General features: G+C 40.5%; 1 long non-coding RNA gene across 1 annotated transcript; it reads right to left on the reverse strand.

Annotated features, from left to right (window-relative positions):
* Positions 1–27335, reverse strand: LOC109145807. The gene is made up of 6 exons (XR_002047455.3): positions 27121–27335; positions 24304–24374; positions 23149–23265; positions 18900–18990; positions 12483–12750; positions 1–10852 (listed from the first exon to the last, which is right to left on the reverse strand). It is a non-coding gene; the product is annotated as an uncharacterized LOC109145807 (long non-coding RNA).
* Positions 27336–27414: the final 79 nt, after the last annotated feature.

Consider the following 27414-nt stretch of genomic DNA (forward strand, 5'->3'; position numbering starts at 1 on the left):
CTCAAATATTTTTCCACTAGGGCACAAGGTGAATAATTCACTAGAACTGCTCATACACAATGGCAAATGTTTGCAGAACCAGGCTATTAGTTTAGGTAAATAGAGCTATTTATTCTTGTGTGTAAAATGTTGTGATTATTTGACTGTACGTGGTATACATTGGCAAAGAGTCCAGAGGGAAATAACAATGACTGTGAGAAAAGGTTTGAATATATCTAATGTCTTATACAAACTGTTAATCCTAAAAAACATATAGCAGCATAACTTAGCATCTAAAGGAAGATTTGCCGACGTAAACTCTGCAGAGAAATAAACTTAAAGCTTCAAAAACTGGTATACCTCATGTGGATTCCCACAGCTGTACTAACTCTAATGGAAAGTACTATCTGTTAAGTGTTCTGGAGATTGACTTTTCCTCATTAAAAAATCAGATGACCATTATTTAAAGTACTCTTCCATAAAAGATTAGGAGCATTTCGATTGGAAAGGACCCCTGGGAGTCACCCAGTCCCATACCCCACTCAGAGCAGACCTAATTGCAAACTCCGATCAGGTTGCAGACAGGTTTGCCCCATTGACTTCTGAAAATCTGCAGGGATGGAGGTTCCCCAGTCTTTCTGGGTGGTCTCTTCCAGCACTGAGCTACTCTCACCATGAAGAATTTCTTCCTCTTGTCTGGTCAAAGCAATTGTGACCTTTGTCTCATGAGCTTTTGCTGAGCACTTCTAAGAAAGGTTTGGCTCTGTCTTCTCCATGGCTTTCCCCACAGGCAATGAAAGACTGCAGCTTGATTCCCTTTGCCTTTTCATCTGTAAGATAAACAAACCAAGTTCTTCTAGCCTCTTCTCAGATTTTGTCAGCAGACAAAAATTTGAAAACATGATGCTTGTGAGGTATGTAAGTAGATGTTTTATCACAGAAAAGACAAACAAAAAAAGGAGACTAATGAGAACATTGTGATCAGGAATTTATATGAAATTTAAATGTAAAAATAGAACTGTTTACAAAACAGATTTATCACTTAGAATTTTATATAAACAAAGCAATGTTTTAATTATAAAGGAAACTTTAAAATATACAAAAACATGACCCTGCTCTAAATTTACTCACTCTGTTTGTAATAGCTTAATGCTGACTGAGACTATACAACAGGGAATGTGAAAGGATCTAGCTGAGGAAATAGCCATTTTTCTTTGTTGTGAATATAAAATTAATTTGGATTTGAGAGTGCATTTGAAACAGAACAGCTACTTTATTTACTGTGATTCTCCTTTTCCATAAAAATTTACAGGCATTAATTTTGGTTCACTTTTTAATGAAATAGATAAAGAAACTGAATTTTATTGGGAATAAATATCCAAATCAAGGCTACTGTTTTCATCAGACCAAGTTCTGTAACAAGAATTCAGTCCAAAACTTATCCTCTTTTTCCTTAGTAACAGAAAGAAAAAGTATAAGAGCCCATCTTCTCCCACAGACTAATTCTCCATTAACAGTCAACTTTGAACACTTTATTTTTGATGTTGCAGTCAATGAGAAGGTAAATTCTCATTTGATTTTGACCTAAGAAGGTCTTACCTTCTTAGCCTATTTTAACAAAGACTCCATCCTGAAAGAAAACAGAATTGTCCTAAACCAAAACAAAAATATACTTTATTCCTAGAAATATATTGTAACTGGTATTTTACCAGCTGCCGACAGACATCTATTTCCATAAAGCAATGGTTCCCTATAATAATTCAGGGTGGGTTTGTCTTTACAAACATAAACCACTGACCAACTCTCATTGCTACTAGCTTTGAGCCAGAAGGTAGCGCTGATATGGTGTGTACATGGTTGAATTTTACCCAAACTCAAAACTTTTTGCTTCACACTGAATGCTCTTTAAGAGAACTGCTTATTGTAGGTAAATATAAGTAGAAACCCTAAATTATTACTAATAGTTGCATTCTTACTACTCCATAACTTGTGAAAGTCCCTAAAAATACGAGCTGAATATCAGCACAGTGGATGGAAAACTAATAAATATTTATACCCCCACAATTTACAATCTAGTGCTTCCATATGATACTGTCTGGAAATCATAACGAAGAAAAAGCTTACAGCTTTGCTCTCTTGGCCATTTATTTCTGTTTCCTTTTTTCTATGAAGTTCCACTTACTCTTCTTCATCAAGAAGAGATTGTTCATCAGACACATGCACAACTCATGAAACAACAATCTTTATGAAGCTTTCAAGTTGGATTTTTTTTTCCAGTGAGAAATTTAATTTAAATCATTAGCTAATGCCTAACAGAACTGAACTCACAGTCAGTATAGTCAGATGCCTTAAACAAATATGTTGTGAAAAATACACAAACATCAAGCACCAGGTTTCCAGGAAACCAAAGGGAAGAAAAGGATTTAATAAAATGGGCAAAAATGAATCCATCATTTCTAGCTAGCCTGTGCAACTTCCCCTAATACTTCTGGTACTAGCTGTAATTACCTGCTGTAATTATTGTGGAAGAGAAAGCATATGTCAGGAAAGGGGAAAACCCTTCAACCCTCCAGAAATTATCCTCTGCCTTCCAAAAGGGTCCTGAGGTGTCCTAGAACCTCAAGGTAGTGTTCTGACCCCTGGGGATACTAGGGAAAAGCCCCTGCCATTCAGTTCAGACCAGCTGAGCCTTCTGTGTGCTCCCAGAGCAGTGTCCCCCATTCGTCCTACAGAGCTTCATCAGAGCTGCTCTCTTACAGATATCTCCTAGTTTCTCCCATGTTTGTTTTTACTCTGTCTCTCTTCAGCAACATACACGCAAAGGCCCAGATTTATGAAGTATTTAGGGGAAGATAGATAATACTATATAATAATATAATATATAACATATATAATATATATGTAATAATAATATGTATAATTATATACTGTAATACTAGAAAATTACTCAAAACCCAGACTCTCTTAAGTAAATATGCATTATAACAATAAGTCCTTAAACTTCTTTCTGTTATGAACGTAGCTGATGGTAGAGACTGACTGTTCCTATTACCTGCTGACATATGTTCAGGATTACCTTATTCCATGGGCTCTTTCTCCAACTGCTTCATTCTTCCATCCTTCCTCCATGTCTATTATCTCAATAAATTTTCTGCAGTTCTCTCTGCCTCAAGGACTGCATTATTTCACCATCTCCTATTTCCACAATTCCTCCCCTTTTCCTTTACAACATCCCTTCTGAATGGCTTTTTTGTTCACACTTCTCACTTTCATTTATTTTCTCCTTCTCTTGCTATATCCAGATCTAATTCTTTCCCCCTACACCTCCAACAAAAATAGTTAAGTTGGAAAATTTCCTTGTAATTATTTTTCCTGTTCATATACTTACTTTTTACTTAGGCACCTGCTACCTAGACAGAGTATCAAGCTAGAGGGACTTCTTGTCTGATTCAGCGTGGCCATTGCTAGGTGTGGTTTTCTTGAAGGGTGAAAGCACCATCCTAGCTTTGCCTTTCTCTCTTGAGCTCAGCTACTGTAGATGTTATAAACACAGAGAGCTTCCTGAGTGGCACTTCAAACACAAGGTGTTAAAGCAGGAGCCGTGGAAGGTAGAAATCAGCAAAAGCAAAGAAGCAAATACTTATTCTATTTCTTGAGGGTCATCGAACATAAAGTGCTTCCTCACAGAAAGAAGGCAAGATTATTATCCAGGTGGCTATCAGGTAAAAATTACTGGAGTGAAGCAGTACTGCAGGTTAGCAGTCATGATTTGTCCTCTTTCCATCACATCAGCAGGACCATAAGTCCTAGAGGAAGAGAAGGAACCTGCTGGCATGAAAACATGGGCCAAATATGTTAGACCATCTGAAACAGCTAAGGATTTGTCTCCTGGCTTTGAAATAAAGAGTCCTAATACTGCTAAGACTGTGAAGAACCTCCACCAAAAAATTAAAAAGCTCCCACTGTGGCATTTCAAAACAAAGGCAGGATAAAGTGTTTGGATTTATGCAAAAGCTTTTCTCCAAATAATCAATGTTTGAAAGAATCAAATATTTCCTTAATTCCCCCCAGACATCCCCATTCTGGATGAGTAATGAGAAATTAATCATCCTGTCAAAATAAATGCTGTGAGACCTTTTAGTCATGCTCACCCCTCTCTCCATAATAGATTTTTGTCAGTCATTCAACTAGGTGTCCCAGAAGACAGCACTGCATCTCAGCTCCTGCCTTTTGTATGGTCTTTTTTTTTCTGTCTGGGACTAATTCTGACATTCCTTGATATGTCAGGAGTCAATCACGCATCACAGGAGCCCGACCCATCACACCCTCCTTGCCTCCACTGACTGCCACAGCACTACCCAGCACCAGCCCTTCATTAACTCTGTGTCGATTCCAGCCTTCCTGCAGCTGATACCCAGGATCTTCCTGATACAAGCAGACACAGCTGGTGCATCTATGGGGTTTTAACTGTTTAGATGGATAAATACAAGGCTAGCAGAATATAATAAGGCCAGGGAATTAACAAACAAGGGTTCTCACAGTTGTATGAGTTAATTTACACCACACATATTTCTGCTAAAGTTGATATAACAGTATAATTAGAAATGTGAGTAAGAAAAAGGAAGAAGTAACTTGGGTTTCTGTTCCTCTGAGTCATGACAGCTAAAAGAACCTGGAGTTTTTCTGTAGATACAAAATTGGGATGATGGGTTTTATCTCCAGGGAACACATCCATTTTATATTTTTGATGTCTTAGATTTTAATTCCTTTTTCAACAGCCAATAGCTCAACAGAAGTTTTTTTTTTTTCGTTTGTATTACTGTGTCTTCATTTCTCTATAGAAGGCATGCAGTTTCCATTAATTTACAAACACTTTCACTAGAGTGAACCATCATCTATCTTTAATTACCAGTTTATATTTGAAGTGAATCTGGGAAGACTGCTGAGAGATAGAGACCTTGGCTGCAGAAAGAAAGACAGATCTGAGAGTTAGCTTCTGCACCTCTGGTGGGAAAAGACAAGAGAAAAATGAGTTCTAAAGCCAGTATCTTCCAAATTTAAAAACTACCAGATGTGCAAATCACTGATGCTTTTTAACCCTGGAAGTGTTGGTAAGGGGATGGAGAATGTTTTCTTTCCTTACAGGCATCTGTAGACTTTCATATCTCACCCACTTCAGCTGAATATGCAATATAGGAGTGTTGTAGAACTGAAAAGCGGCTGCCCAAGTGAGAAGATCCAAGACGTGACACCAACTCTGATCTAGACATGGATCAAACCTGGCCCAGAAATAGCCTCATTGACAACACCTTGGCATTTGTCAACATTCTGATTCTTGTCGTCGTTTCAGGTTGTCACATTCAGAAGACACAGCTTTAAGTCTATAGCTCTAGTTTCTGAGAAAGGCTGTATCTCAGCTTGGTGGACCAAGGACATTTCTGAGCTCCCAAATGTGCAGGTAAACTCTCCAGCTGTGTCACAACCTCTTACCAGAGTAGAATTTGGGGGGTCCAGTTAGTTATCTTTGCATTTACTCTTGCGGTAAGAACAGCAGTCACACAGCGTGGAAGACAGCTACTGCCGATGTCAACCAAAACCTCAATTCAGATGTTTGAGAGAACAGGAATACAAGGTATGTAATGAAGCTCACCCACCTTTCCATCTAACAAGCTTCTGCAATCCTGCTAATGATTTGAGACAGGCCAAATCATGTCCTCAAAGTTCAAGACTCTGATTTGGAATTAAGAGTCAAGGTTTGTTCTAAAGCTAACATAATGATGAATTAGCTGATTTTGGATTAATCAAATATTAGGGCAATTCATCTTTCATTCAAGCACAGTTGAAGACCAGATAGAAGATTAATGCATCTTTGTCTCTGACCAGTCTTAGCCTTAAAAAACCATCATTGGTTCAGGCTGGTCAGCTGAAGTGTCAGAAGTATCATGAGGAGATGTGCTGTAATGAATAATTTTTCCTTTTTCCAGAAAATATAAAAAGCTAACTCTTTCTAGCAATGCCAGTCAATAAGTTTATGAGGCAATCTGTAGTTTACCTTTCCATTAGCAGGCATGTTAGATACCGTTGTGGACATTCCCTGGCTATTTACAATAAAAACTCACCTCTCTTACAGCAGCAAAAATCAAACCAAGGGAAGCTTCACCTGCTCCAGCCCAGGCAAAATGCCCTGCCTTCAATGAAGGGTTCGTGGGTTTTGTGTTAGAAACTTTTAACAAAATCCCATCTCACACAAATGAGCTCTTTTACTTTCAGAAAAAGATAGTCCTCTCTGGATGGTTTCAATCAGAGCTTTTAAACTTTAAAGTCCCTATTTAATGGATATTTTCTCCCTTAGTCACTGCTATACTGAGCTACCCACCACCTGTCTACTGTGATTGTGGGAGGGATCATTGGAAGTGGCACATTTTTGAACTAAGAGCAAGAGAGATGCTAAAGATTTTTGTGAATTAGATAAGGAATACAAAATGGGAGATCCTATCAATGAGATCAAAGAAAACTGTAGAAGTGGAACATATATGTGTCTGTGTTCTGCCTAGTAATTCAACCTTAACATACATGAATATAAATTAAATTTTAATAAATAATTAATTTAATTTAAAAATGTAAATAAAATTTTGAGGGCACTTTATACAAAGCACGTAGCTAAACTTTTGCTATGCTAGAAGACTGCACTGAACTTCCAGAATAAACTGTGAGCACTGGCTTACTCCTCAGTGAGGTATACAGCAATTAATAGTGTTTATAAATGCCAGAATAATGATGTTGGGGGCTTTCAGAGCTCCAAAAAGTAAAGAGAGAACACCATATTATCTTCATTTTGCTCCTGCCTGAAGTACAAATAGAAAAATGTGGGTTTTTCTACTGCAAACTGAAAACATTCAATGCTGCTCTTTTAATATTTTCAAATCTGACCTATATTCCAAAAGTCTCCTCAACTCCCCTGAGATCTAACACCCCTAAAACATTGCTGCAGTCATCATTCAAAGATGTGGCCTCTCAAGTGCTAATTCTAATAGCTGTTTAAAGACATATTACTCCATTAATATATCATGACTGCTTGTCACACATGCTGGTTTATATGCTAAAGTAAGTATAAAGAAGGACATTTTGCTTTATTGACTCACCTTCCCCTCAAGGAGTGACAAATGCCTTACACTCATGGCATTGTACATCCATTGGAAATCGTCACACAGAGATGGCAGCGGTATACGCAGTCCCTCCCTGTTTGTATTTAATGTAATTGTATCAAAAGTTTGCTCTAGCAAGATCTTATTACAGCAAAAACAAACAAATAACAAAAGGAACACATTGAGCAGGAATATGTGCTATTTTTTGTCAGTGCACAGCTCAACTTATTTTGAAGATTTTAATTTCATGAGGAAGAATGTTAAAGCTTCCTTATTTCATCAGATTTTTACTGCTAGAATAAACAAGAAAGAGAGAGGTCTTGCAGCAATCATTGACAGCAGTGCACTGTAAAAATTATAATAATATTTAGAAATTGGTAATGCCAATATCATTTTTATACTTTACAATGGGAACACCACGAATACATCTGCCTCTATTAATAGCAATGCTAGTCAACCAAAGCAAGTGACTGAAGTGTAGCATTCTGGAGATCACTAAAGTGAGTTAAGCATTATAAATTCAATTCTGTTTTGCTTCTGTTATTTTCTCTATCAAAAATATTTTTTCAAGTTTTTAAAGGGGTAACACAGCAGTTTAGTTAATTTTATTTTCCTTTTTAGTTGCAGAACTAGCTCTTGCAGACTGTGCTGCCTAACCCAATGTCATTAGCAAATTATCTCAAGCACATTTTGAGCAGTTCTGCATATTTCAGCAGAAGTTTTCTTTGAAAAGATGACTTATGTAGATCCATCTGCAAGAAGAAACTAATTTGGTGAGTTTGGCTTCAACAGACACTTAAATGTCTTGCAAAATAGAGGCAGACTCTGAACCTGTAATAATTTCCTTTTTGAATGCTGCTAGATTATTGTTATTGAGGAGAGAAGGAAGGAGGGGTAGGTAAAGCATGCCTGGAAAACATTATTGCTGGTCACTAGCCTGCACTGCTTTGAGAAGAATTGTTCATTCACTTGAGCAGATATTTTTCTCCAAGTATTCCAGAGATCATACAGATTTAAAGCACATTCAGATCAAGTTTTTGGCTCTGTTTAGCCATCTCCATTTTTTCAGTGTAAAACTCAGACCACTACAGAGACCACAAATAATTATTCATAGTTTTGAGCAGTTGAAGAATAATTACTTGAGATTTAATTCCTTAAGTGAACTGCCTACTATTCTTTGCCTCTGTAGCAACCATTGTGTTTTCAATCCAGAATATTCAGCAATCGTGAACTATGTCTACTGTTTGATGACATTAATTTGATTTTCATGACAGCTGGCATTTTTGTGGGGCCAGCTTAGAGTGTGGAGGAGTTACTTTTCTTTCCTTTTTATTTTTTTTAATAACGAAAGAGAAGATTTTCACAAAATCACTTGCTGTGGTGATTTTGAGTTTTAGTAAATTTTAGTAAGCTTTGCACTGCCAGCAGTGCAGGTGGCATCTCAGCACAGCAGAGTAGAGGGGCAGAATACCTCCCTCAACCTCTTGATGCAGCCCAGGATTGGTTAGCATATCTGTGACTACAGTAAGATATTACTATATTAGCAATTGCTTCTGACTTCACTGCTCCCAATTTGAATGTCAGAATAAATACCCAGCAATCCCAAATAACTGCAAGAGTGAAACTGATGGATCCTGCCCATGGTTGTGGCAGGCTGTGCTAAGCCAAGGCCACCATGTGGGTTCACCCCACTTTTGGATTGACCCCATGGGTGCTCAACACAGACAAGGGGTTCTGTCTGTGTAGCTGTTCCTGGGAAAGGATAGAAATAAGTATTACTGCTTCCCTGCCTTCCCTCCACCACAAACAGCCTGGCAGTCATCTGAGTAGCAGGGACTTGTCATGACTGCCTTCATCAATAACGAAATTAAAATCTTGATTGCCATTATAGAAGCTTTTTTTTTGCATTTTTGCTAGTCTGTAACAAGCATTTCAACTGTTCATTTGTGTTAATGTTGCAAGATAGGGTGTAACCTGTAGACTAACTAATTAAATGCTCTTTGATTTTGAGTGAAGTGTTTGGTACAGTCTAGACAACAGAGTCTAATTAGCGCTGGATGTTTAATGGAACTAAAGACCCATGAAAAGCAAAAGGTGCTGAAATAAAAAGTCAGTGAGAGAGATGTGAAGATAAATGAGAATGAAATAAGAAAAAAAAAATAACCCTTTGCTGTGCTAGAAATACCATTCCCTCAGAAAAAGAAAACCTATATTAATAATGAAAATTTGAAAAAATCCAATCAACTCCAGTGTCCAGCTGTTTAGGGTAATATAATGGAAAGCTATCCAAAACACATTATGTCAGCAAGCAACAAATTAAGGCATTCCACACTAACTCACTGCATTTCATTTCTTCCAGGCAACAAATTCACCCCCGTATTTTCACAACAAAATAAAAACTCTGTGTGTATTGCTTTGTGAGCTATGATTCACAGCCTCTCAGCAGGAAATTGAATGTTTGCCTTAGCAGCACCTTCTTCTGTCTGTAAATGTAGCCAATTTGTGGTTTTCCTCAGGTGAGAAAAATGTGGAGGCAACTTTCGATTAGTATGTAGTTAAGTCCATAAATAAAAAAAAAGCCTCAATAGATTGGTCAGCTTTAAACCAGTAAACTTTTATTCAATGCATATGTTCTCTCTAAGAAGGGATTAAGCTGAATGGTTTAGGAATAACAAAGCTAGATTGCACCCCCAGCTCTGCACTAATTCCCTGGTACTATCATCTGCTGAAGAGCTGGGAGCAAGCTGTACCAAATCAATGCCAGGAGCTATGTCCCATTAAGTTTTTCAGCGCCTCTCATTCCCAGAAACCACCTTGTTTTGCAAAGGGGAGTTAGTTTTAGTTTTAGGTTTGGTGGCACGCATGGTTTTCTTCTCTTTTCCTTTAGGGCTTTTCAGTGTATTTGTAGTTTATTTATTCTGAAGGAAAGAAAGTGAACAATGGAGTCAGGAAGCCAGTAATACACTGTACTTATACTACTAACACTAGTTCCTGAATAGGATGATTAAAAAAAAACCAAACCAAATGGAAAAACCCCACAAAAACACAAACAAACAATCGAAAACAAACACCGACAGCAATTTCAGTACAAAACCAGATGCCTTAATCCTGCAGCAGCATGTCAGTAAATTTATAATCCAGCCCTTGCTTTCTAAGAAATAACATTTGCCTAATGATGTACAGCATCCCTGCCTGGTGGATGCAGTAGGGCAAAGATCCTTCCAAGGGCATAACTTCCTGAGGAGGGATGTGTGCCCTGTGGCTGTGGCTGGGGAGCAGAGCTGTGCTATGGGTCAGTGCAATGCAGAAGTGGCACCTGGCCCCTGTCAGACACGAAGAACAGTAGCTTCAGACTACTGTTTAGCTGTCATGGGGCAGGAATAAAAATGGCTCAGTGGTTCTGGAAGCCCCTTCTGCCTCTGAACTCTGTGGCTTTTCTCCTCACACCTCACTGCCCACATACAGTGTCAGACAATGTTTGCCTTCTACAAGAAGCCACTGTACCCTCTTCCTTCTCTTCAAAACATAGAAACCAGGACAATGGATTCCCGAGCTGGGCTCCTGTGCAGCAGTGGGGCATGTGTCCTGGGAGAGGCCCCAGTAACTCATGGCCAAGGCTGTTGGGCAGGGCTTGCTCACGGTCCCCAGGTTTGATAAACTTGGAAGAGATTAGCAAATGCTTGATGGGCATCACAGCGCAGCCTTGGAGCACAGGAGCTGTTTTCCTTCTGGTCAAAAAGAAACATTAAATAAATAAAAAAGTATGTGTTACAGATATACATCAATGTCCTTCATCTGCATACTAGAGTTCATCCCAGGGGACCAGAATCAACCTGGTCCAAAGCAACCTTCCTGACGGGTATAGCCTGAAAATCAGATATTTAACACTGAATGTTTCTCACTACCAATATCTATCTTTCTATTACTATTTTCTAATGCAGCTGTAGCCGCATTACTCAGATGACAGGTTAAATGCTTTCACCTTCTCTACTTGTCAGTCCTGAAGCTACTGCTATTGCTGAGAAAAGGAAAGAACTGACTCAGCAGTCACAGCAGCAGGGTTTCATATAGATCAGCACAGCACACAAGGTGGCACCATATGTTCCTGCCCTTCAGCATCTAACAAATATCAATTAATTCCAGCAGGCACCAACACAGAAGCAAATACTAATTAGAGATTTGGAGAAAGTGGTGGTATTAGCAGTCTAAATATTGGGGGAAATTCATGCTATGCTTAGAGGCACTTGAAGGAGGACAAACTGAAGGTTATTTGCATATTTGCATTTAAAAAGCTGTAATAGCAGTCAGCCCCCTGTCCCAATCCCCATGAAATGCTAAACCAGAGTTAGCTTGGTCAGGGGAGATTTGGAAAACAGGCTTAGAAGCTCATATTGGGTACAATGAAGAACAGGCTCTTGTGTGACTGGCTGAGAGGAAGAAAATACTGAGCGAAAAGAAAGATACCTTCACCTTGGAGTTTTGAGAATGTCACAGAGCACCTTGGTCCTGCTTATCCATAACTAAGAATAACAAACAATCATTTCTTCAAAAGTACAAATTTATGTAATTTCAATTATTTTCAGGGATCTACCCCTAGTTATATACAATACATTTTACTTGAATTTACTGCAGTCTTCTCATAAGGCATTTATTCTCTGTGTCTGGGAAGCTTGCATGGTGACAAGGAAGAGGAGGCTTAAGAGCTCTTATTCCATAGATAGTGACAAGGCAGAGATATATCTTTTTTTTTTTTTAATGGGATATTTGTTATATCTACTAAAAAAACCTGCTCTTTTCTTAGAAGTCTTTTAAGTACTGTTACTTGATGACAGGACTCTACTGCCAACAAGGGAGTGGAAGTTACAGGTAGGGGCTCTGTTTAAGTGAGCCCTAGCAGTGGATTGAAACGCTGTAAGTTCAGCTTTAAGAGTTTGTGCACCCAAGTTCTTTCAAATATTCCAGGCCAGAGGATTAGAATATCAGCAGCAGTGACATAATCTTCAATCTGTGCATCTCATAAGAAAAAAGAAACAAAAAACAAAAACAACAAAACAAAACAAAACCAAAACCCAAAACCCACCCAAACAAAAAAACCCCACCAAAACCAACAAAAAGAATCAAACCCAACACAGATTTAAAGGCAGGTCTATATTTTGAAAGGCAGCAAGAAGAAGCAGGGCCAGAGTGCCTAAAGCCATGGAAAAGTAGCTTTCATAACTCCGGCTATGAGTTCACAGAGCCATTGACTCCTGTGAAATCCCACCCCACCACCTACAACCTGTCAGACTATTTCTACTGCAATGTATGCTGGCAACCAGAACTATTTGCACAGAAAAAAATAGAATAAGGAGTACTTACTAGGTTTCCAGGTGTATTTTAATAGAATATAGAGGTTTTCTTTTCCTCCAGTGCAAACAAAGTCTCTGGAGATCAGCATCCGAAATCTTTTTTTGGGAGCAGAGGAAAATCACGCCACTGGTGGCTTGTCCTTGTCCATCAACTATTCTTTGTTTTCCAAGGTAGGCTAGTGCAGTCCTTTGTTTTTCTGTTTCGTTTTGGTTTCAATTTCTTTCTTTGTAGAAACTTTGTTAATGCTGGAGGTGAAATGACAAAGAGCTGGTCCAAGCTAGAAGGTGAGAAATGTGGAAAGCTTTACCTCAAGGCTGGTTTTTATGACTGATTAAGTAGAAACAACTGGAGCAACATGACTATGGGAAGGCCTGCATGTCTTCTGCTACTCACACGGATTAGTGCTGAGAATAAAGAAATTAAATGGATGGAGAAAGGTAGAAAGTGCCCTGGAACACTGCTCATGGAATTATTTGAAATGAAACTCCTCAAACATGAAGTAATACCTGATGTTGGGTGTTTCTGAAGTCCCAGCTGTTTCTTTATGAGAAAGGCAAGGGGAAGGAGACTTCATCGTTGCCGTTTGTACTTAACCTGCTGCAGCAATACCAGATCCCCAAAATGAAATCACAGCCCCAAAGTATGGCCTTTTCACTGTCCATCAGTTCTCATTCCTTGGAAGACTGAGCGCCACAAGGTCACACAACTTCAAAAAGCATATAAAAAGCCCATTAAATGCTTACAAGAGAGAAAGCACTGAGGTTTGGGAATGAAATGTTTGCACCAAGGGCATTCACAAGAACAAGCCACCTCCTAATCCTGAAAAATTGAAGGGCACGTGACACACAGCTTCAGGAGGGTTTCATGGTTAAACAAAAGTGCAGACAAAATATCAAAACAAATCGTCATTATACCCATAATTGACTATAGTTTTCAGTGCATTTTTTTTCCCTCTCTCCTTGCATTTCTCAACCTAGTGGCTTCTTGAATTCAGAGATCAAATCATCTACCTTAATACCTTAAAGGCAGGTGTGGCCTGACTTTGTGCCATTGTCACCATCAGCAGTTTTCCTCTTCACCCTAACAGCCCAACACCAACTTTCTTCTAGCTCAGGTCTTTCCTTTAATCCAAGGACTCTAAAATTCCCTGCATTAAGCTTTGCTGGACTTTTGAAAGAGCAGGTAATATTCAGGTAATTTACTGACCTCAACCCTAAGGTCTGAAAGAAAAGACAATACTCAGAGGATGGCCAGAGCCTGCTTTAAATTCCTAAGACCATTTTATTCATGACCTAGACCAAAAAAAAATCTGAATCCTTATTGGAAGGTGAAGTGCATAGACTTAGAGAGATCTGAGAAGTTCTGTGTGTCATATGAAAGAAAAACCAAACCCCAAAACCAGAAGACAGTAATGGATGCTACCCATGCAGTACAAACCAATAAGTACCCTTGCAGTCAAATATTTTTGTGTTTTAAAGACAAAAAAAAAAACCCTCCTCATTGGGTTTTAAAAAAAATCCTAGCCTCCAAGTCTGGCCTCCAGATATGTTTCATCCCTGATGGAAGACAATGGAGAAGCCTGAACTGTCAAAAGACTTTTAAACAATGAATGAAAAAAATTCATTTCTGTGGATATCCTGCTCTCAGGAAGATGAAATTCAATAGTAGAAAGTAAATGTTTTGGGGGCTCTTTTCTGAAAAAACTCATCATTTGTGATAGAAACACTAAAATGCTTAATCCTAATAAGATATGACTCTGATATTTGGTAAATATGCGATATGGAAAGAAATTACATTAGTGCTTTACTTGTCTGTCAAAATCCTTACGACACCCTTCAGGCTTTGAAAGAGTCTCACGGGAGAGTTTGGTAGAAAGGAGGATGATGCTTTTGTGATCCAAATGACAGCTGGCAAGTCAGCAGCAATTTTCCTGCTGAATTCAGGCTGCTGTATGATAAACACTATTTTAAATTGAAACCTTGATATATGAATGTAAATTGTTCACAACAAGAAAAGCACTGCTGACCAAAGGACATGTGCTCAGCAGCACAGGTTATCAAAACAATATCACCCCAGTCCTTCTGTCTTTAGCAATTCTATACGTAACTACAAATCAAAGGAAAGGTTTGATTCATCTTATTTTGTGAACAAGTTGTAATATGTGTCTGTAGACTCCAATGGATTTTGGAATTGGCATTTGTAGCTGGATAAGAATAGTGGGTGCTCAGCTCTGCTCAGTGGCACTGGGGGAGCACCCATGCTTTGTTTCCTCTCGGTTGGTCCAGGACTTTGAGGTTTGTAGCTCACTACAGAATGATGATGAGATGACCAAAACATTTGACATATTCAGAAATAAATACACAGGCCAATTTTTTGACCTCTTGTCTGGAGAAAGAGGTAAATGAAACTTTTCTGCACTCTGTGTAGTTCTGGGAGGTGCTGGGATTTTAATCACCTCTGTAAGGACCTCAATCAATACATTGCAAGACAAAGGAAAAAAGGGAGAAAAAAACAAACAACCATATAGCACAGAAAGCCCTGCTGAGGCTGCACTCAAAGTGCTTTTACAACATAAATAACAAAAGCAATTTTACAGCTTGGTGACTGAAGTGACAGAGCTGTATGGAGCAATTATTAAAGCAGACAAAAAGCAGATTTTCCCATGGGGGTCAGCCTACACCCATCACTGGGGCTGTGCAAAGTTGTGGGTGGAGGAGGGGACAGAACACTTTATACCTGGCAGAAGGTTCTGGTAAAAGAAGGGCTCCTGATCTTCAGAGCGAGCTGTAACCCCTCTTCATGGTCTTTAAAGTTAGGGAATGCTGAGGGAATTAGTGAAAATCAAATAATTTGCTAAACCTTGTCTATTCAATTCAGCAAATGCTTATCAAGGATTGTTTATTTTCAGGCAGAAAATTATTGATTCAGGAGGATTACCTGGGACTGGGAAGTCAATGCCAGACTATGGAACTGGAGACAAAACCTGAATAAAACAGGATCTGAAGAAAGTCAGATTGGCAGAAACGATAAAAGATTGACAGGGTAAGAGAGTAGAGAGGGAGCAGATTGCCCTAGAGGAGAGGGCAAAGCCTGGCAAGGATACAGATGTTGGAAAATTGGGGACAATCAGAAAAGCAGGGCTAATAGGATCCTATCTGGACCTTCCAGGCTTCTCCTAGCATAAAGGGATGAGAGCATGGCTGAGAGGCGTGAGGTGCTGCAGGGCAGAAGGAGCAGCAGGACAGGTGTGATGGGGACAGATCACTGCTCTGGCCAGGGTCTGCAATCCCCAGCAGTCCCCAGAGGCCAGCCCAGGACACTGGGGTGAGCTGGGGAGCAGTGATGGGAATGGACACTGGCTGAAAACCTGGTGTGTGGGAACAGGGGCAGAGAGCTCTGCCTTGCAACCAGAGTTGCTCCCACAACACTCATATAAAGCACAGCTATTTGGTCTAAGGAGCTTACATTTTCACTTTTCAAACTAGGAATCCAATCTATTCCGACCTGTTCGGCATGTTTCAGGTTAGCATAAAGTGTACAAATCTTATATGCATAAAAGATAAAGGACTAGCATAATTTAACACCTAAAATGCAGCTTTCAAGATTTAAAAGGAAAAAAAAAATCACTTCTTTGTTTTAAGCTGCTTTGTTTACCCTCTAAGGATTTCCTTCAGAATAAGCCATTCTGACCCACCTGCCCACGGATCTCTGTAGTCTGAAATAGATCAGTTTTCTACCTGTCATTATGCCATCATTTACTAAGTTTACCAGAAATTTTTAAAAGCAGAGAAAAGGGAAATGGTAAATAGAAAACCTCCAAGCTCTTTTTCTGGATTAACAGATATTGGTTAAAGTTTGATGGAAAATGGACAGCAGACACAGTTGTTCTATCAACATGGTTTTCAATTCTGTGCAAACTTTGTTAAATTTGTTCAAACTACAGATCTATACTCCTAACAGCTGAATGAGTAATTCTAAGCCAAATAAATAGTACACAAGCTTGGAAATGGCAACCAGGTCATAGGAAATGGATAAGAAGGACTGCAAACCCTTCAGCCTGGCACAAAGAAGACTTCTCTGATGAGTGTGACAAGAAGGGTCATGGGTGCAGTAAGTTGGATCCAGGCTGCCTGTCTCTGTTTTGCAGAAATGTGAAGTAGCTTGTCAGATGGAAAGCATGAGGAAACAGTATGACCACTACACTACTTAAAAGACAACTCTAAGGGAAAAACCTCTCCTCATACAACCAGCACATTCAGCTCTTGGCTTATAAATACAAAGTGCAAAGCAGCTGAATGAGATCCCACCTACCACTATGGGTTGACAAATTTTGCTTACCCTGGGGGAAACTACATTTTTCAGGGTTGGTCCTACCAGGGGTGTAAGCTCCAGCACAGAGTACAGCATTTGTACCACCACAACACAGAGATCTTGCTCTGAAATGCAGGGAAAGCATTAATTAAAACATAAAGTGCCTGTACAGTCATTTTCTCAGGGTCACAGACAATTGCTTTGCTTGACATGAAGACAATGTAATGACTCAAATCCAGAGAAACAAAAGAATTGGAGGCTACAAAGCATTAGTGTTGGAATCTGTCTCTGAAAAAAGTTCATGATCCTGTTTTTGCTTTTCAGCAATGGCTTTTGATTAATTCATTACAGTTTTAATTTTTTTTTTCTTTTCTAATAATGACAGTAATTTTACCACATCAAGGAGGAAATACAGACAGGTGTGGCATGGGCTGTGTTGTCCTTGACTGGTAGGGGAGGAAGTGGGCTGAGCTGGCAGCAGCCCTGCCATCCCCACCTGAGTGGGGTCCAGCCCTCCTTTCCCACTCCCCTCCTCCATGCCTGCCCTTCTCCCTCAGCCTCACTAAACCATCTTCATCTACCATTTCAAATAGCAGCTGTGCTGGTGCTGCAGCTTAGGCTTGCAGTTAAATTGCAGGCTGAGGTCTGTCATGAAAATTGCCATGAGATTATGAATGATCCCAAGCAATCAAATAAAACAGGACATCTCTAGCACCAGAGGGCTGCTGCTGCCTTTTGGTGTGTCAGGGAAATAGTTCAAGTAGTTATCAGCTGTGATACCATTTACCTGTTTTGATTCAATGAGATGATACCTCCATAGGCAGGAATCTTGGTGATACATAGATACCCAAGCACGTGGATAGGGACCCAAAAGCAGTGCTCAACCCCCCAGGTTCACAGCTTTCTCAGGAAAAAATTGGTGCTTAACTGCTTCTGGAAATTCCCCAAGAAGCAAAGCTTTACAGGTAAGCATGACCTGATTTCCACTTATTTCAAAGAGCTAAATATCTTTGAGGATCTGCTTCGAACTGCTTTATCACTCCAGATTCCAGCATAAGATGGAGCCAGACCCTAAGTTTGCACTGCTCTGTGTTTTCTTTAGCAATGAGCAGTTGCTTTACTGGTGTACAGAGGAGCGCTAGCAGGCAAACTCTGGAATGATTTCCATATGCCCAAATGTTACAAAGACCCCACTTGGATTGACTGGCACACTGCTCTTGTCCTCACAATTTTTTTGTCGTAGAATTTGAAGAGTTTGAAATAATCACACTCTGTCACATCTGCACTTGAAGGGAAATATCTAAAACTTTTCTTTATGTTCCAAAAGACTTGAAACTAACAAGTTGCTACTTCGCAGCTGGCATTAATGAATCTACACCCTGCGTGTCTTCTACCAGCCAAGGAGCTCTCCCATAACTCACAAAACCATGGAAATGAGGCTGGGGTTGCATAGGGACACTAAAATAAAAGCACAAGCAGCTCTGTGAGAACATGGTCTGTTCTATGGATACTGTGTTAGTAAATGGGATCTGCAACCCAAATAAAATATCTGAGTAGGCTGAAGCAAGAGTGAAACATCATACAAACTCCACTTTTGTCCCAGGGCATAAAATGTGATTTGTTAACACCCACAGGGGCTGCTCATGGCAGAAATATGTCAATGAGTATTGCTTGTATGGAAAGGTGTTGGGGTCCCTCCCCTGCCGTGTAGCCCTGGGAGAGGGGCCCTGAGGGCACAGACACGGGGCTTCCCTGCCCCTGCTCAGCCTCGTTCCCATTGGTTGGTTTGTGTTCCCTGCGCGGGCAGAAGGACCCTTGGTCCGGTGACTGGAACAGTTCCTGGGCAGAGCTCCGGCCATGCGGCTGGAGGAATAAACATCTCTGAAACAGCTATCAAGAATCTGTCTGTCCATATATATTTCCTTTCCACGGGACTCCTGGTTTGATATATGCATGTTGCAGTATCCCCACTGCAACAGAAAGGCAGCAGAACGCCTGTTTCAGCAAAATCATTTGAGAACAGGGTTTGTCATAAGCTGCTGATGCTACACAGTATCATATCAAGGCACTGAAAGACATCAATTTTTTTCTTTAGAACAACTGCCAGAGACATACCTGATAGGTCAATGGCCTTGCTACGTGGGGAGAAAAATTCATGGGCCTCTTTTGTCAGGAATGCATAAGTAATTATTTGCACTTGTCCATTCTGGAAGAGAGAAATTGTTTACATGTGAGCAATAATAAATTAGGCACTTTAAATAGTTGATCCTCTGCTGTCAGAAAAATGTCAATACAAAGGCAGTTTCCAGTAGCTAAGATTTGTAATAGAATTTCAAGCCCTTTGTGGAAAGGGCATTGGATTTAAGGATCTCATCTTTTTCTGTAGTGGAAAAATAAGTAAGAACCTTGTCTATTTAGGTGAATCTATATGCTTGATAAAAACTTTATAGGATTTTCAACTGGCTATTAGATTTAGAATGAACCCATTTAAACATTGTTATTCTTCCCCTTGTTCTTAGCTGAAATGCTGGATTTTGCTAATGCACAGGGCTGGTTAATGGGGTCACTGCAGTATTGAAAGAATAATTGTCAGGAACAGGATAAATTGTTTTCTCTGCCGTTTATTGTTACCATTACGGTTTTGAGATGTATATCAAACAAAGTTACCTAAATTGCCTCCGAGAACCTCATTGCAAAGTGATAGATTCCAACAATTTAGCTGAAAGGACAAGTTGCCTTTGGGTCCTAACACACTGCTCTGAGAGCTGTCCCCCCCCAGTGCAACAGACATTTTGGTTTAGTTCTTGAGTAAAGAGTTACGGTTGTGCTACTTCACCTTCATTACATCACTGTGACTATAACTTCTTCAAGCAAACTTCCTATATATTTTAAAAAATTTCCCAGGGCAAGAATTATTATGCAGATTCTAATCATGGTTTCCACAAAATACTTTATAGCAACCCTTATTAAGAAGGTGCCATGTAAAACTGAATGAAAAGACATACACAGGACTCAATCGAGTCCTGCAGTAAAAACTTAGAGAGTATTTCTTCTGGAATGCAGTTATGTAAAAATGACTTCTGATTTCCGACTGAATGGCTTCTTACAATATCCAGTCATATCTGCTTAGTTGTTTGACTGAAATTACTTTTATTGCCTCTTCCCCTTGAGATACAGTACGTACCAATGCCATTTTTAAAGTCTCCTTTCAGTAGAGAATCACCTCTTACAGACAAAAAGAGACAAAGGCTCCAGCAAGGCCTTTCAGCTCTCCAGTCCCTGCCTGGACTCACACATTGTAAGGATGGCCTAACATTTTTTGTTGCTGTTGTACAATTTGTAATTTACTGCAAGTATCCAGAGAGGTAAATTGACAGGCAGCTGCATGTTAGGGTGATATTTCTCTCTTGACAACACTAGATGGACCCAGACATAGGAAACAATGTGGTATCATGAGATATTTTTGCTGAATATGACACTTTCAATTGAGCATCTTCAAGACTGCTTCAGCTTTAAATCTGAATTTGCCAGATATAACAAGGATTTGACATTGACCCTTCACCTGACAGTAATACATTTTTTATCTTTTAATAACATACCGTAATGCTGCTTTGAGCTTTCAGGAAGCTTTTTGAGTAAACAAATCATATTCATCGCCTAGAGACTAACATGCCTTTCCAGAGTCTATAAAGATGAGAGATAAGCTGAAAGGCAGGCTTGAAAAAGTTTTCAGCCATCTAACAGAATTTTTTTAGGAGCAAACTGCTGTACCAGTTAGAAATCACTACTTAATTTTTTTTTTTTATTTTAAGGTATAGTTGTTTATATAATTTCTTGAATTGATTTCTCAATACTATTTGATCCAAATGTACTGAGGGTTTCAAACTGGGTCTTTATGCCAGTTTCTCAGAAAAACAAATTTTATGCGCATATACTGTCTAGCTGCCTATACTGAGCAAATTATTTTTGAACTCGAACTTCAATTTACAATTTCTCTTAAATTTCACATCACACTAGAAGCAATCCCCTCCAAATTCCGATTCATTCTCTGGTCATCAACAGTTAGAATGAGAAAAGCAGTCCCACTTGTACCATCACGCCCACACCTCATGGCAGAAATGCTGAAGCCTGGATAGTGTTTGGTCTGGCAGAAATGAGTCAGGGTGGGGAAGGTCAGTGTTACAGTGAAATAAAGCTTTTAGACAGTGATGCTTTAAAACAGAAAATGAAGACTCTACCAATACAATTGAGGACTTTTGTTTAAAAGACATTCTTGCAATGGGTTTGCAGGGGACATCAGCATTACAGTGTGAAACCAGCACAGCATCACATATTGCACGTGTACCCCTGGGTCCTCCCAGCAGAGCACAGCATGGACTTTCCTCCAGACCCAATTTTGCATGACAGCTGCCACTTACAGGGAACTTCATTTGGCAGCTGGTGGTAGGAATGAAACGTGTCCAGAACAGTAGGATGACAAAAAATTAATTAACTCTGGTTTAGCTTGGGAAATTAGCTGGATGAGGGGAAGCAGCAAGATTTGTCTGAAGTTTGAGGAATAGCCAGAGTGAAATATTTCAGAATATAGAGGGGACGCATAAACATACTTGCCAACCAAGAAGAGTTTCCAAATATGTATTTGGAAGATGAAGGTAGAAAGACACAAACACACACACAGAGGATGGAACATCACCCACATATATGTTTCTAAATTCCTAATGAGACGTTTGAAACTGTGTTCAAACTGGAAGGGAATATTTTTGTGTAGCACAGTGGAGAATAATGACTGACAGATTGAAGTGAATAGCACACGTATTGTACCATTTATTTTATCAATTGAATTCTATGATTTGTTCCTTATCCTGCAGTCTTGTAATGGCATTAAGTGATGATTGTGTGCTAGCATGGGTAATCAGAATGGAAATTAGCCTTTTTCAGTTGAATTAATTGTCTCTATTTATTCTGCTTCCAATTCAGTTTTTAGCCATTATTTATGGTCTATTTTAAAAAGATTGCATCTCTTCTGCAAAACCACTGTCTTCAGCAAAACCACTGTCAGAAATAAGAGCAGTTTTACAAAAACTGAAATAATGCAGCGTTTCTCGTTTCAGTTGGCTGTGCCTTCCATACTTAGTTTTTGGCTTGAAAAGAAAGCCATTATATTCAGATAATAGTTTTCCCAGCCAAAAGCATGCACTCATATGGAAAAGATTGACTGTTAGACTCTGGCAAAATCTGTAATCTACACACAATGACATTTTATAATAGCAGCCTAAGCTAAGTAAAGGCATTTTATTTTTATTAAAAAAACCCCTCAGAAACCACAGGGCCAATGTCTCTGAATCCAGACCAGGAGCCTAGCACCCCACTGTGCTTTTGACAAAAGCTGATTTGTTCAGTTCCAGAAAAGACTGGGATGGTTGTATCAGTGTTTTTGCAATATGGCAAACGTTGCTATCTGATACAACTTTATCTCGCACAGGAGCTCAGTACCACAATTTGTGAAGTGCTTATTATTGATCAACTATAATAATTGCTAAAGGACCCAAGGCTCACTTCATTGCAGTCAGACCTACGTAAAAAATCCACACTGTTGCTTTCATTATGTACTTTGGGGCAAATTTTTCCTCTTGCTCTGGCTCTTGGTCCCCCCAGGCAGGCAGTAATCAATCACAGGTCTGTGTAAAGCATCTTCTGAGAAACAAGATTTTCACGGCAAATGCAAGTTAGAGGTGAGTAGGATTATACAGAGTGCAGCATTCCCAAATGTTCGATTCAGTCAGATTTTGGGTGACCCACACACTGGTGCTGCTGTTCCTGTCCCTGGGAGATTTTCTCAGAACTAAGGAGAGGTGAAAGGCTGTGTGCATAGCTGTTGTATCTGTTGTACTCTGTGGGTTAGAGAACAACTTTAAATTAAAGAGTAATAACATGAGCTGGAAGAGTCAGAGAAGCCAGACCACATCTCACAGGTATCCAGGGATGCCCAGTGTTTGCAAGACATGACACTGGATCCCAGCGAGCAAAGCCAGTCTCTGCTGTGCAGTCGGAGCAGCAACTCTCCCTACACAGACCATTTTCTTCCAGCCATCCTTGCCCCATCCTCTCCACCTTTGAACTCATCAGCTGCCCACAACACCACTGTGGTGGCAGTCCACAGGCTTTTCTTCTTCCCGTCCCTCACTTGTTCAAAATACAGCTGCGCCCTGCCTGGGCTCCAGCAGATCTGGCTGGGACCCTGCCCAGCCCCTCCTGCACTGGAAATGCTATTCCTGAGCCCAGGTCCCTCCAATGCTCCCTTCCTGCATACCCCAGTCCCTTGTCCCCATATGTGGATCCTGCCTAGCCCCAGTGGTCACCTTACCTGGGGGGAGGACACAGAGCAGGGGCAACAGCCCTGCAAAATCCCAAACTCTACACACTGTGTCCTGCTGCCTCTTATTTCTTCTCCTCATGCTGTAACAGCATCTTCTTCATGCACCTGATGGGAAAAAGATGGCTGTTTGTGAAAAGACAAAGTCTTGGGGAAACTTTCCTCTTCCACAAGGTACACCTGCAGTGCCTTCACTCCTGTGGCCCAGTGGCTTTTAATTCCCTAGCACAGCAAGCAAGGAAAACCCTCCCAAGTGAGCTGCCGTGCTGATGCACAAAAAAAATATATGGAGCACAGGTTTGGGGAAGGGTTTTCCTGTACCTTATAGGGCAGTAGGAAGAGTTAATATAAAAAGTAGCTGAGTGTGTGAATCTTTTAAGTGACTCGTTCAAAGCAGAAGTTTCTAGAGACCCATATTTTAGTTATACAGGAACTTTTTATGGGAAGTTTTACTACAGCATATACTAGTTACTGCATTACTCCCGTGTGCAGAGGACTAAAGGATAATGCTGTTGGGAAGACATACAACTTCCCATTGTCTATGCAGTAAATCATCCCATGTAGGAGGAGTCTGCAATTTCAGTCATTCTTGATGCCTTATAATGTACCAGCACAGATTTTAATTAAAACTATGGAGCAGGAAGGGCTTTTATTTCACTCCAGAGCAGGACGGGTGGCAACGATGAGAAGGGGATGACTCTTTGCTTATTAATTTGCAATATTACCAGTACTCCTCCCATGAACAGCCATCTGGTGCCTGAGAACCACGGGACTTATTATTACAGGGCACGTTCACTGCTGAGCCTGAGCCTGCTGCAGATCCCACTCACAGAGACCCGGCAGTGAAGCTCAGTAATCTGGCATGCCCACGAAAGCCCTGTCTCATGAGTCTTCAGCCAGAATGTGACACTTCACTGAAAACTCTGAGAATGAATGAATGAAAAGATCTGTTCCTGTGTCACGTGCATTGCCTGCAGGGAGCAAGTGTCCTGAGGCACGGCAGACCTGCAGAGCAGCCACTGTGAGGCCAAAACGAAGAGTGCTCTGCAAATCAATTTCTTTGCACCAGAGGGTGTTTGCATCTGCAGTGCTCTTTGGACAGATGTGGCCACATATCAGTGCACTGAAGGAAGGTGCAGATCTTACCTGAAGAAACACTGCCAGTTAATTTGGCCTAGAGCAGTGGAGGGTAGTGGTCTTTTCTTAAAGAAAAAAACCTGTAAAAATCAAAAGATATATCTTCACATTCAGTTCATAGCACCTTGGAAAATCTCAGGGGTCAGACCCCAGTCAGAGTCAGAGAAGCCAGCAGGACCACAAAGGGTACCTGAGTCACCTCCCACCAACTGCAAAGGACAAGAACCCCACTGGCATCACTTTGAGGAGGAGAGAGATTCTGGTCTGCAGTCAGGGCCCAGTGCAGCAATGTCAGACTCTGGCTCTCAGTTTCTCACCACCAACAGAAGAGCCTTGGGGTCAGTGCTCTCCTCGCACTGGCTGCCAGACAAATTTGAGGCCAGTCACTCCTGGGCTGTCACAAGCCACAGGTCTGCTCCAGGTGTGACTGGAAACACATGGCCCATGTCTGGTAGTGTCCATATGTGAAGTGATGCCTGGGATAACGTGGGTCCCCTGGTCAAGCAGGTGTCTCCTCAGGCATCATTTCTAGCTGCTCTCTCCAGGTGCTGTCAATGGGGCTGCCTGCTGCCTCATGGGCCCTTTTTTGTGCCCCTCTTCTAAAGCAAATGTATGTATCCCCAGGACAAAGCTTCATGCCAGCGCTCACGTAGATAATTTCCTCGAGTTCTGACAAATGCCATCCTACACAACACAGCCACAGAGGTGATTTACGAGCCGGCTGTCAGGTTTGTCATCTCCCCCTGTGCTACCTTTCCTCTTCTTGAGAGCAGCAAATGCAAGCACCTTGTCTCCATGTCCATTGCCTTCTCAGCACCCTGTCCCCTCCAGAGCTATCACTGCTCTTTCCGTGGGATGCCAGGTCTCTCATGATCGGTGAATTATGCCAAACACTATCACTTCCAGTTGGATTTTTCAAACAGTCCAACTTTCCCTTTTACCTTGCTGTTTATGTTAGGGAGCAGCTCCTTGTAAATGCACAAACCATCACTTTTTCTCATTTTAACTGCATTCTTAAAAGCTTTTCTTCAGAACAAAAGCTGCATCAAGAAGAGAATCAGTGCTGTGCCAACCAGCTCAAGCCTCTTGTTTCTGCCTCCTTGCCTGAGTTATGCTGCAAATTCTTTTACAAGGCTGTAGCCTATAGGACCACAGGCTCAGATCCACATTTTTTCCATGTTTTTACATTGCCTGTAACAATCATGTAGTAGACCAACAACAGTAGCTCAGTGATAAAGCAATACATGCTACTCACACTCTAAGTCAGAGCAAATGACAACATTATTGCTTACAGTGCAAATATAAAGAAATTTCTTTTAACAGCTATAGCAGAAATTTTAGGTTATTGCTTCCCATCAGTCCAGTGGGGGAATACAGCAAGTCACCATTATTCACATACGCTTTGCTTTTTCCCCAGGTTAAATCAAAAGAGTGGGGTTTTCAGGCTTGAAATTTGCCCTCCAGGATGTGGTACATGGCCAATCCCTATCACTTTATATTTTGAAAGACATCTTGTTCTGAGTTAAAACCCTCACTGAACTCTGCATCCCCTTCAGCCATCCCCATTCCTACTACTGAAATACACTGAAATAGTGAAAGGCCTCAGATGCAATGCTCCCTAGGTCCAACATGATGCAAACCCCAAGAGGTTGCACTGTTCCCTGCAGAAGACACATGAAGAGTTTTTCTATTGTCCCTTAGGGCACAATCTGCTAAACACTTTCAAGTAGTTGTGATACTGGTGTCAGAGCCTCATAGCCCCAGCCATATTCAGGTATTCTTCAGTTTTCTTTACCTAGAGAAAGGTTGCATTGGTGACTACAGCCCACAGACTACTTGCCAAATCTGGTTCATGCAGCATAACTAGACTACTGGAGAGAAAGAAGCTGCTTACAGAAGAATCCTAAAAAGAGCAAGCAGTTACATGACAGACATAGAGCCAAACTTAACTACTGGTCTTTTAAAAATGAGGGAAAGCTCTAGAAGTCAATGCAACTTCCGTGGCTCCTGCTCTGACCACAAATTATAACAAAAAATGTGCAAAAAAAGAGTTTTCTATAGGGGTCTAACTAAAACAGTAGAATAAAGAATTAATTTCCAGAATGTCTTGAAAAAAATCTGTGAAGTGCTTGGGAACTCTAAAGCCCAATCAGAAAGTGCTCTGTTAAAGACAAAATGGGAGGTAAATGGCCTCTAAGTTTACAGCTAGAATGGACTTTGAGTTCAAGCATATTAAAAAGAAAAAGTGATACAATGACCTTGATTGGTCCTTTTTCTAACCCTTTCATAGGGGATATATTTAAAAAAGAAAAACACAGTGGTTCTTCCTTATATAAATTAATATTAAGTTCTGACACGCATCTTGAACAATAGATGTGCATACTCAGTCTGAAGACTGTAACTCTAAGGAAGAGAATTCTCATGAGACCTTGGACCACTGTGCTGTGTCCTTGGAGATCCTGGAAGAAAAGCACCACAGTCAGTAGGCGACACTAACACTCCGATAAAAAGTACTTAACTCAAGTGGTGCTAAGAGAGTTGCAGGTGCACAAGAGAATTAGGGGATACCAGCTTGAAATTGTTTTCTGTTCACTCTGCCACGGGAGACTGCATTCCACATTATTCTTTCCAGGAGTGTCTTGCACCACAGAAACCAGAATTATAGAAAATTTCTCATTATGTCTGCTTAATTAGGCAGAGGAGTTCATAAACTTATCAAAACATAAGCACAGTCTGACATTTTGATTACAAACCCCTTCAAACACTCAACTGTCTATCAAGTCCTGCTCACACTGCGACTGCAGGAAGATACAAAAATGCAATTACCTGCTCCAAAACACATCAACCTTTCCATTTTTATCTTGACTGTGGCTTTGGTACAGGCCTCCATCAGCCCTTCTGAGTAGTGTTGGAATCAAACAGCTCTAAATGAGTGTTTGAGGCTAAAGGAGTGATCCCCAGGTCTCAGCTGGGGCAGTGGGGATGGGTACAGCTTCCTCCTTCTGAGCAGCCTGTGCACAAGCCTTAGCCCAGATTGTCTCCTGTGGCTGAAAAATACAGAAAACTGTTAGCTACAGCAAGTGAGCAGAACACCGCTACTATATTGAGTTGCATATGCAA

Source organism: Corvus cornix, chromosome 3 (assembly GCF_000738735.6).
Source record: "Corvus cornix cornix isolate S_Up_H32 chromosome 3, ASM73873v5, whole genome shotgun sequence".
Lineage (NCBI taxonomy): Eukaryota > Metazoa > Chordata > Aves > Passeriformes > Corvidae > Corvus > Corvus cornix.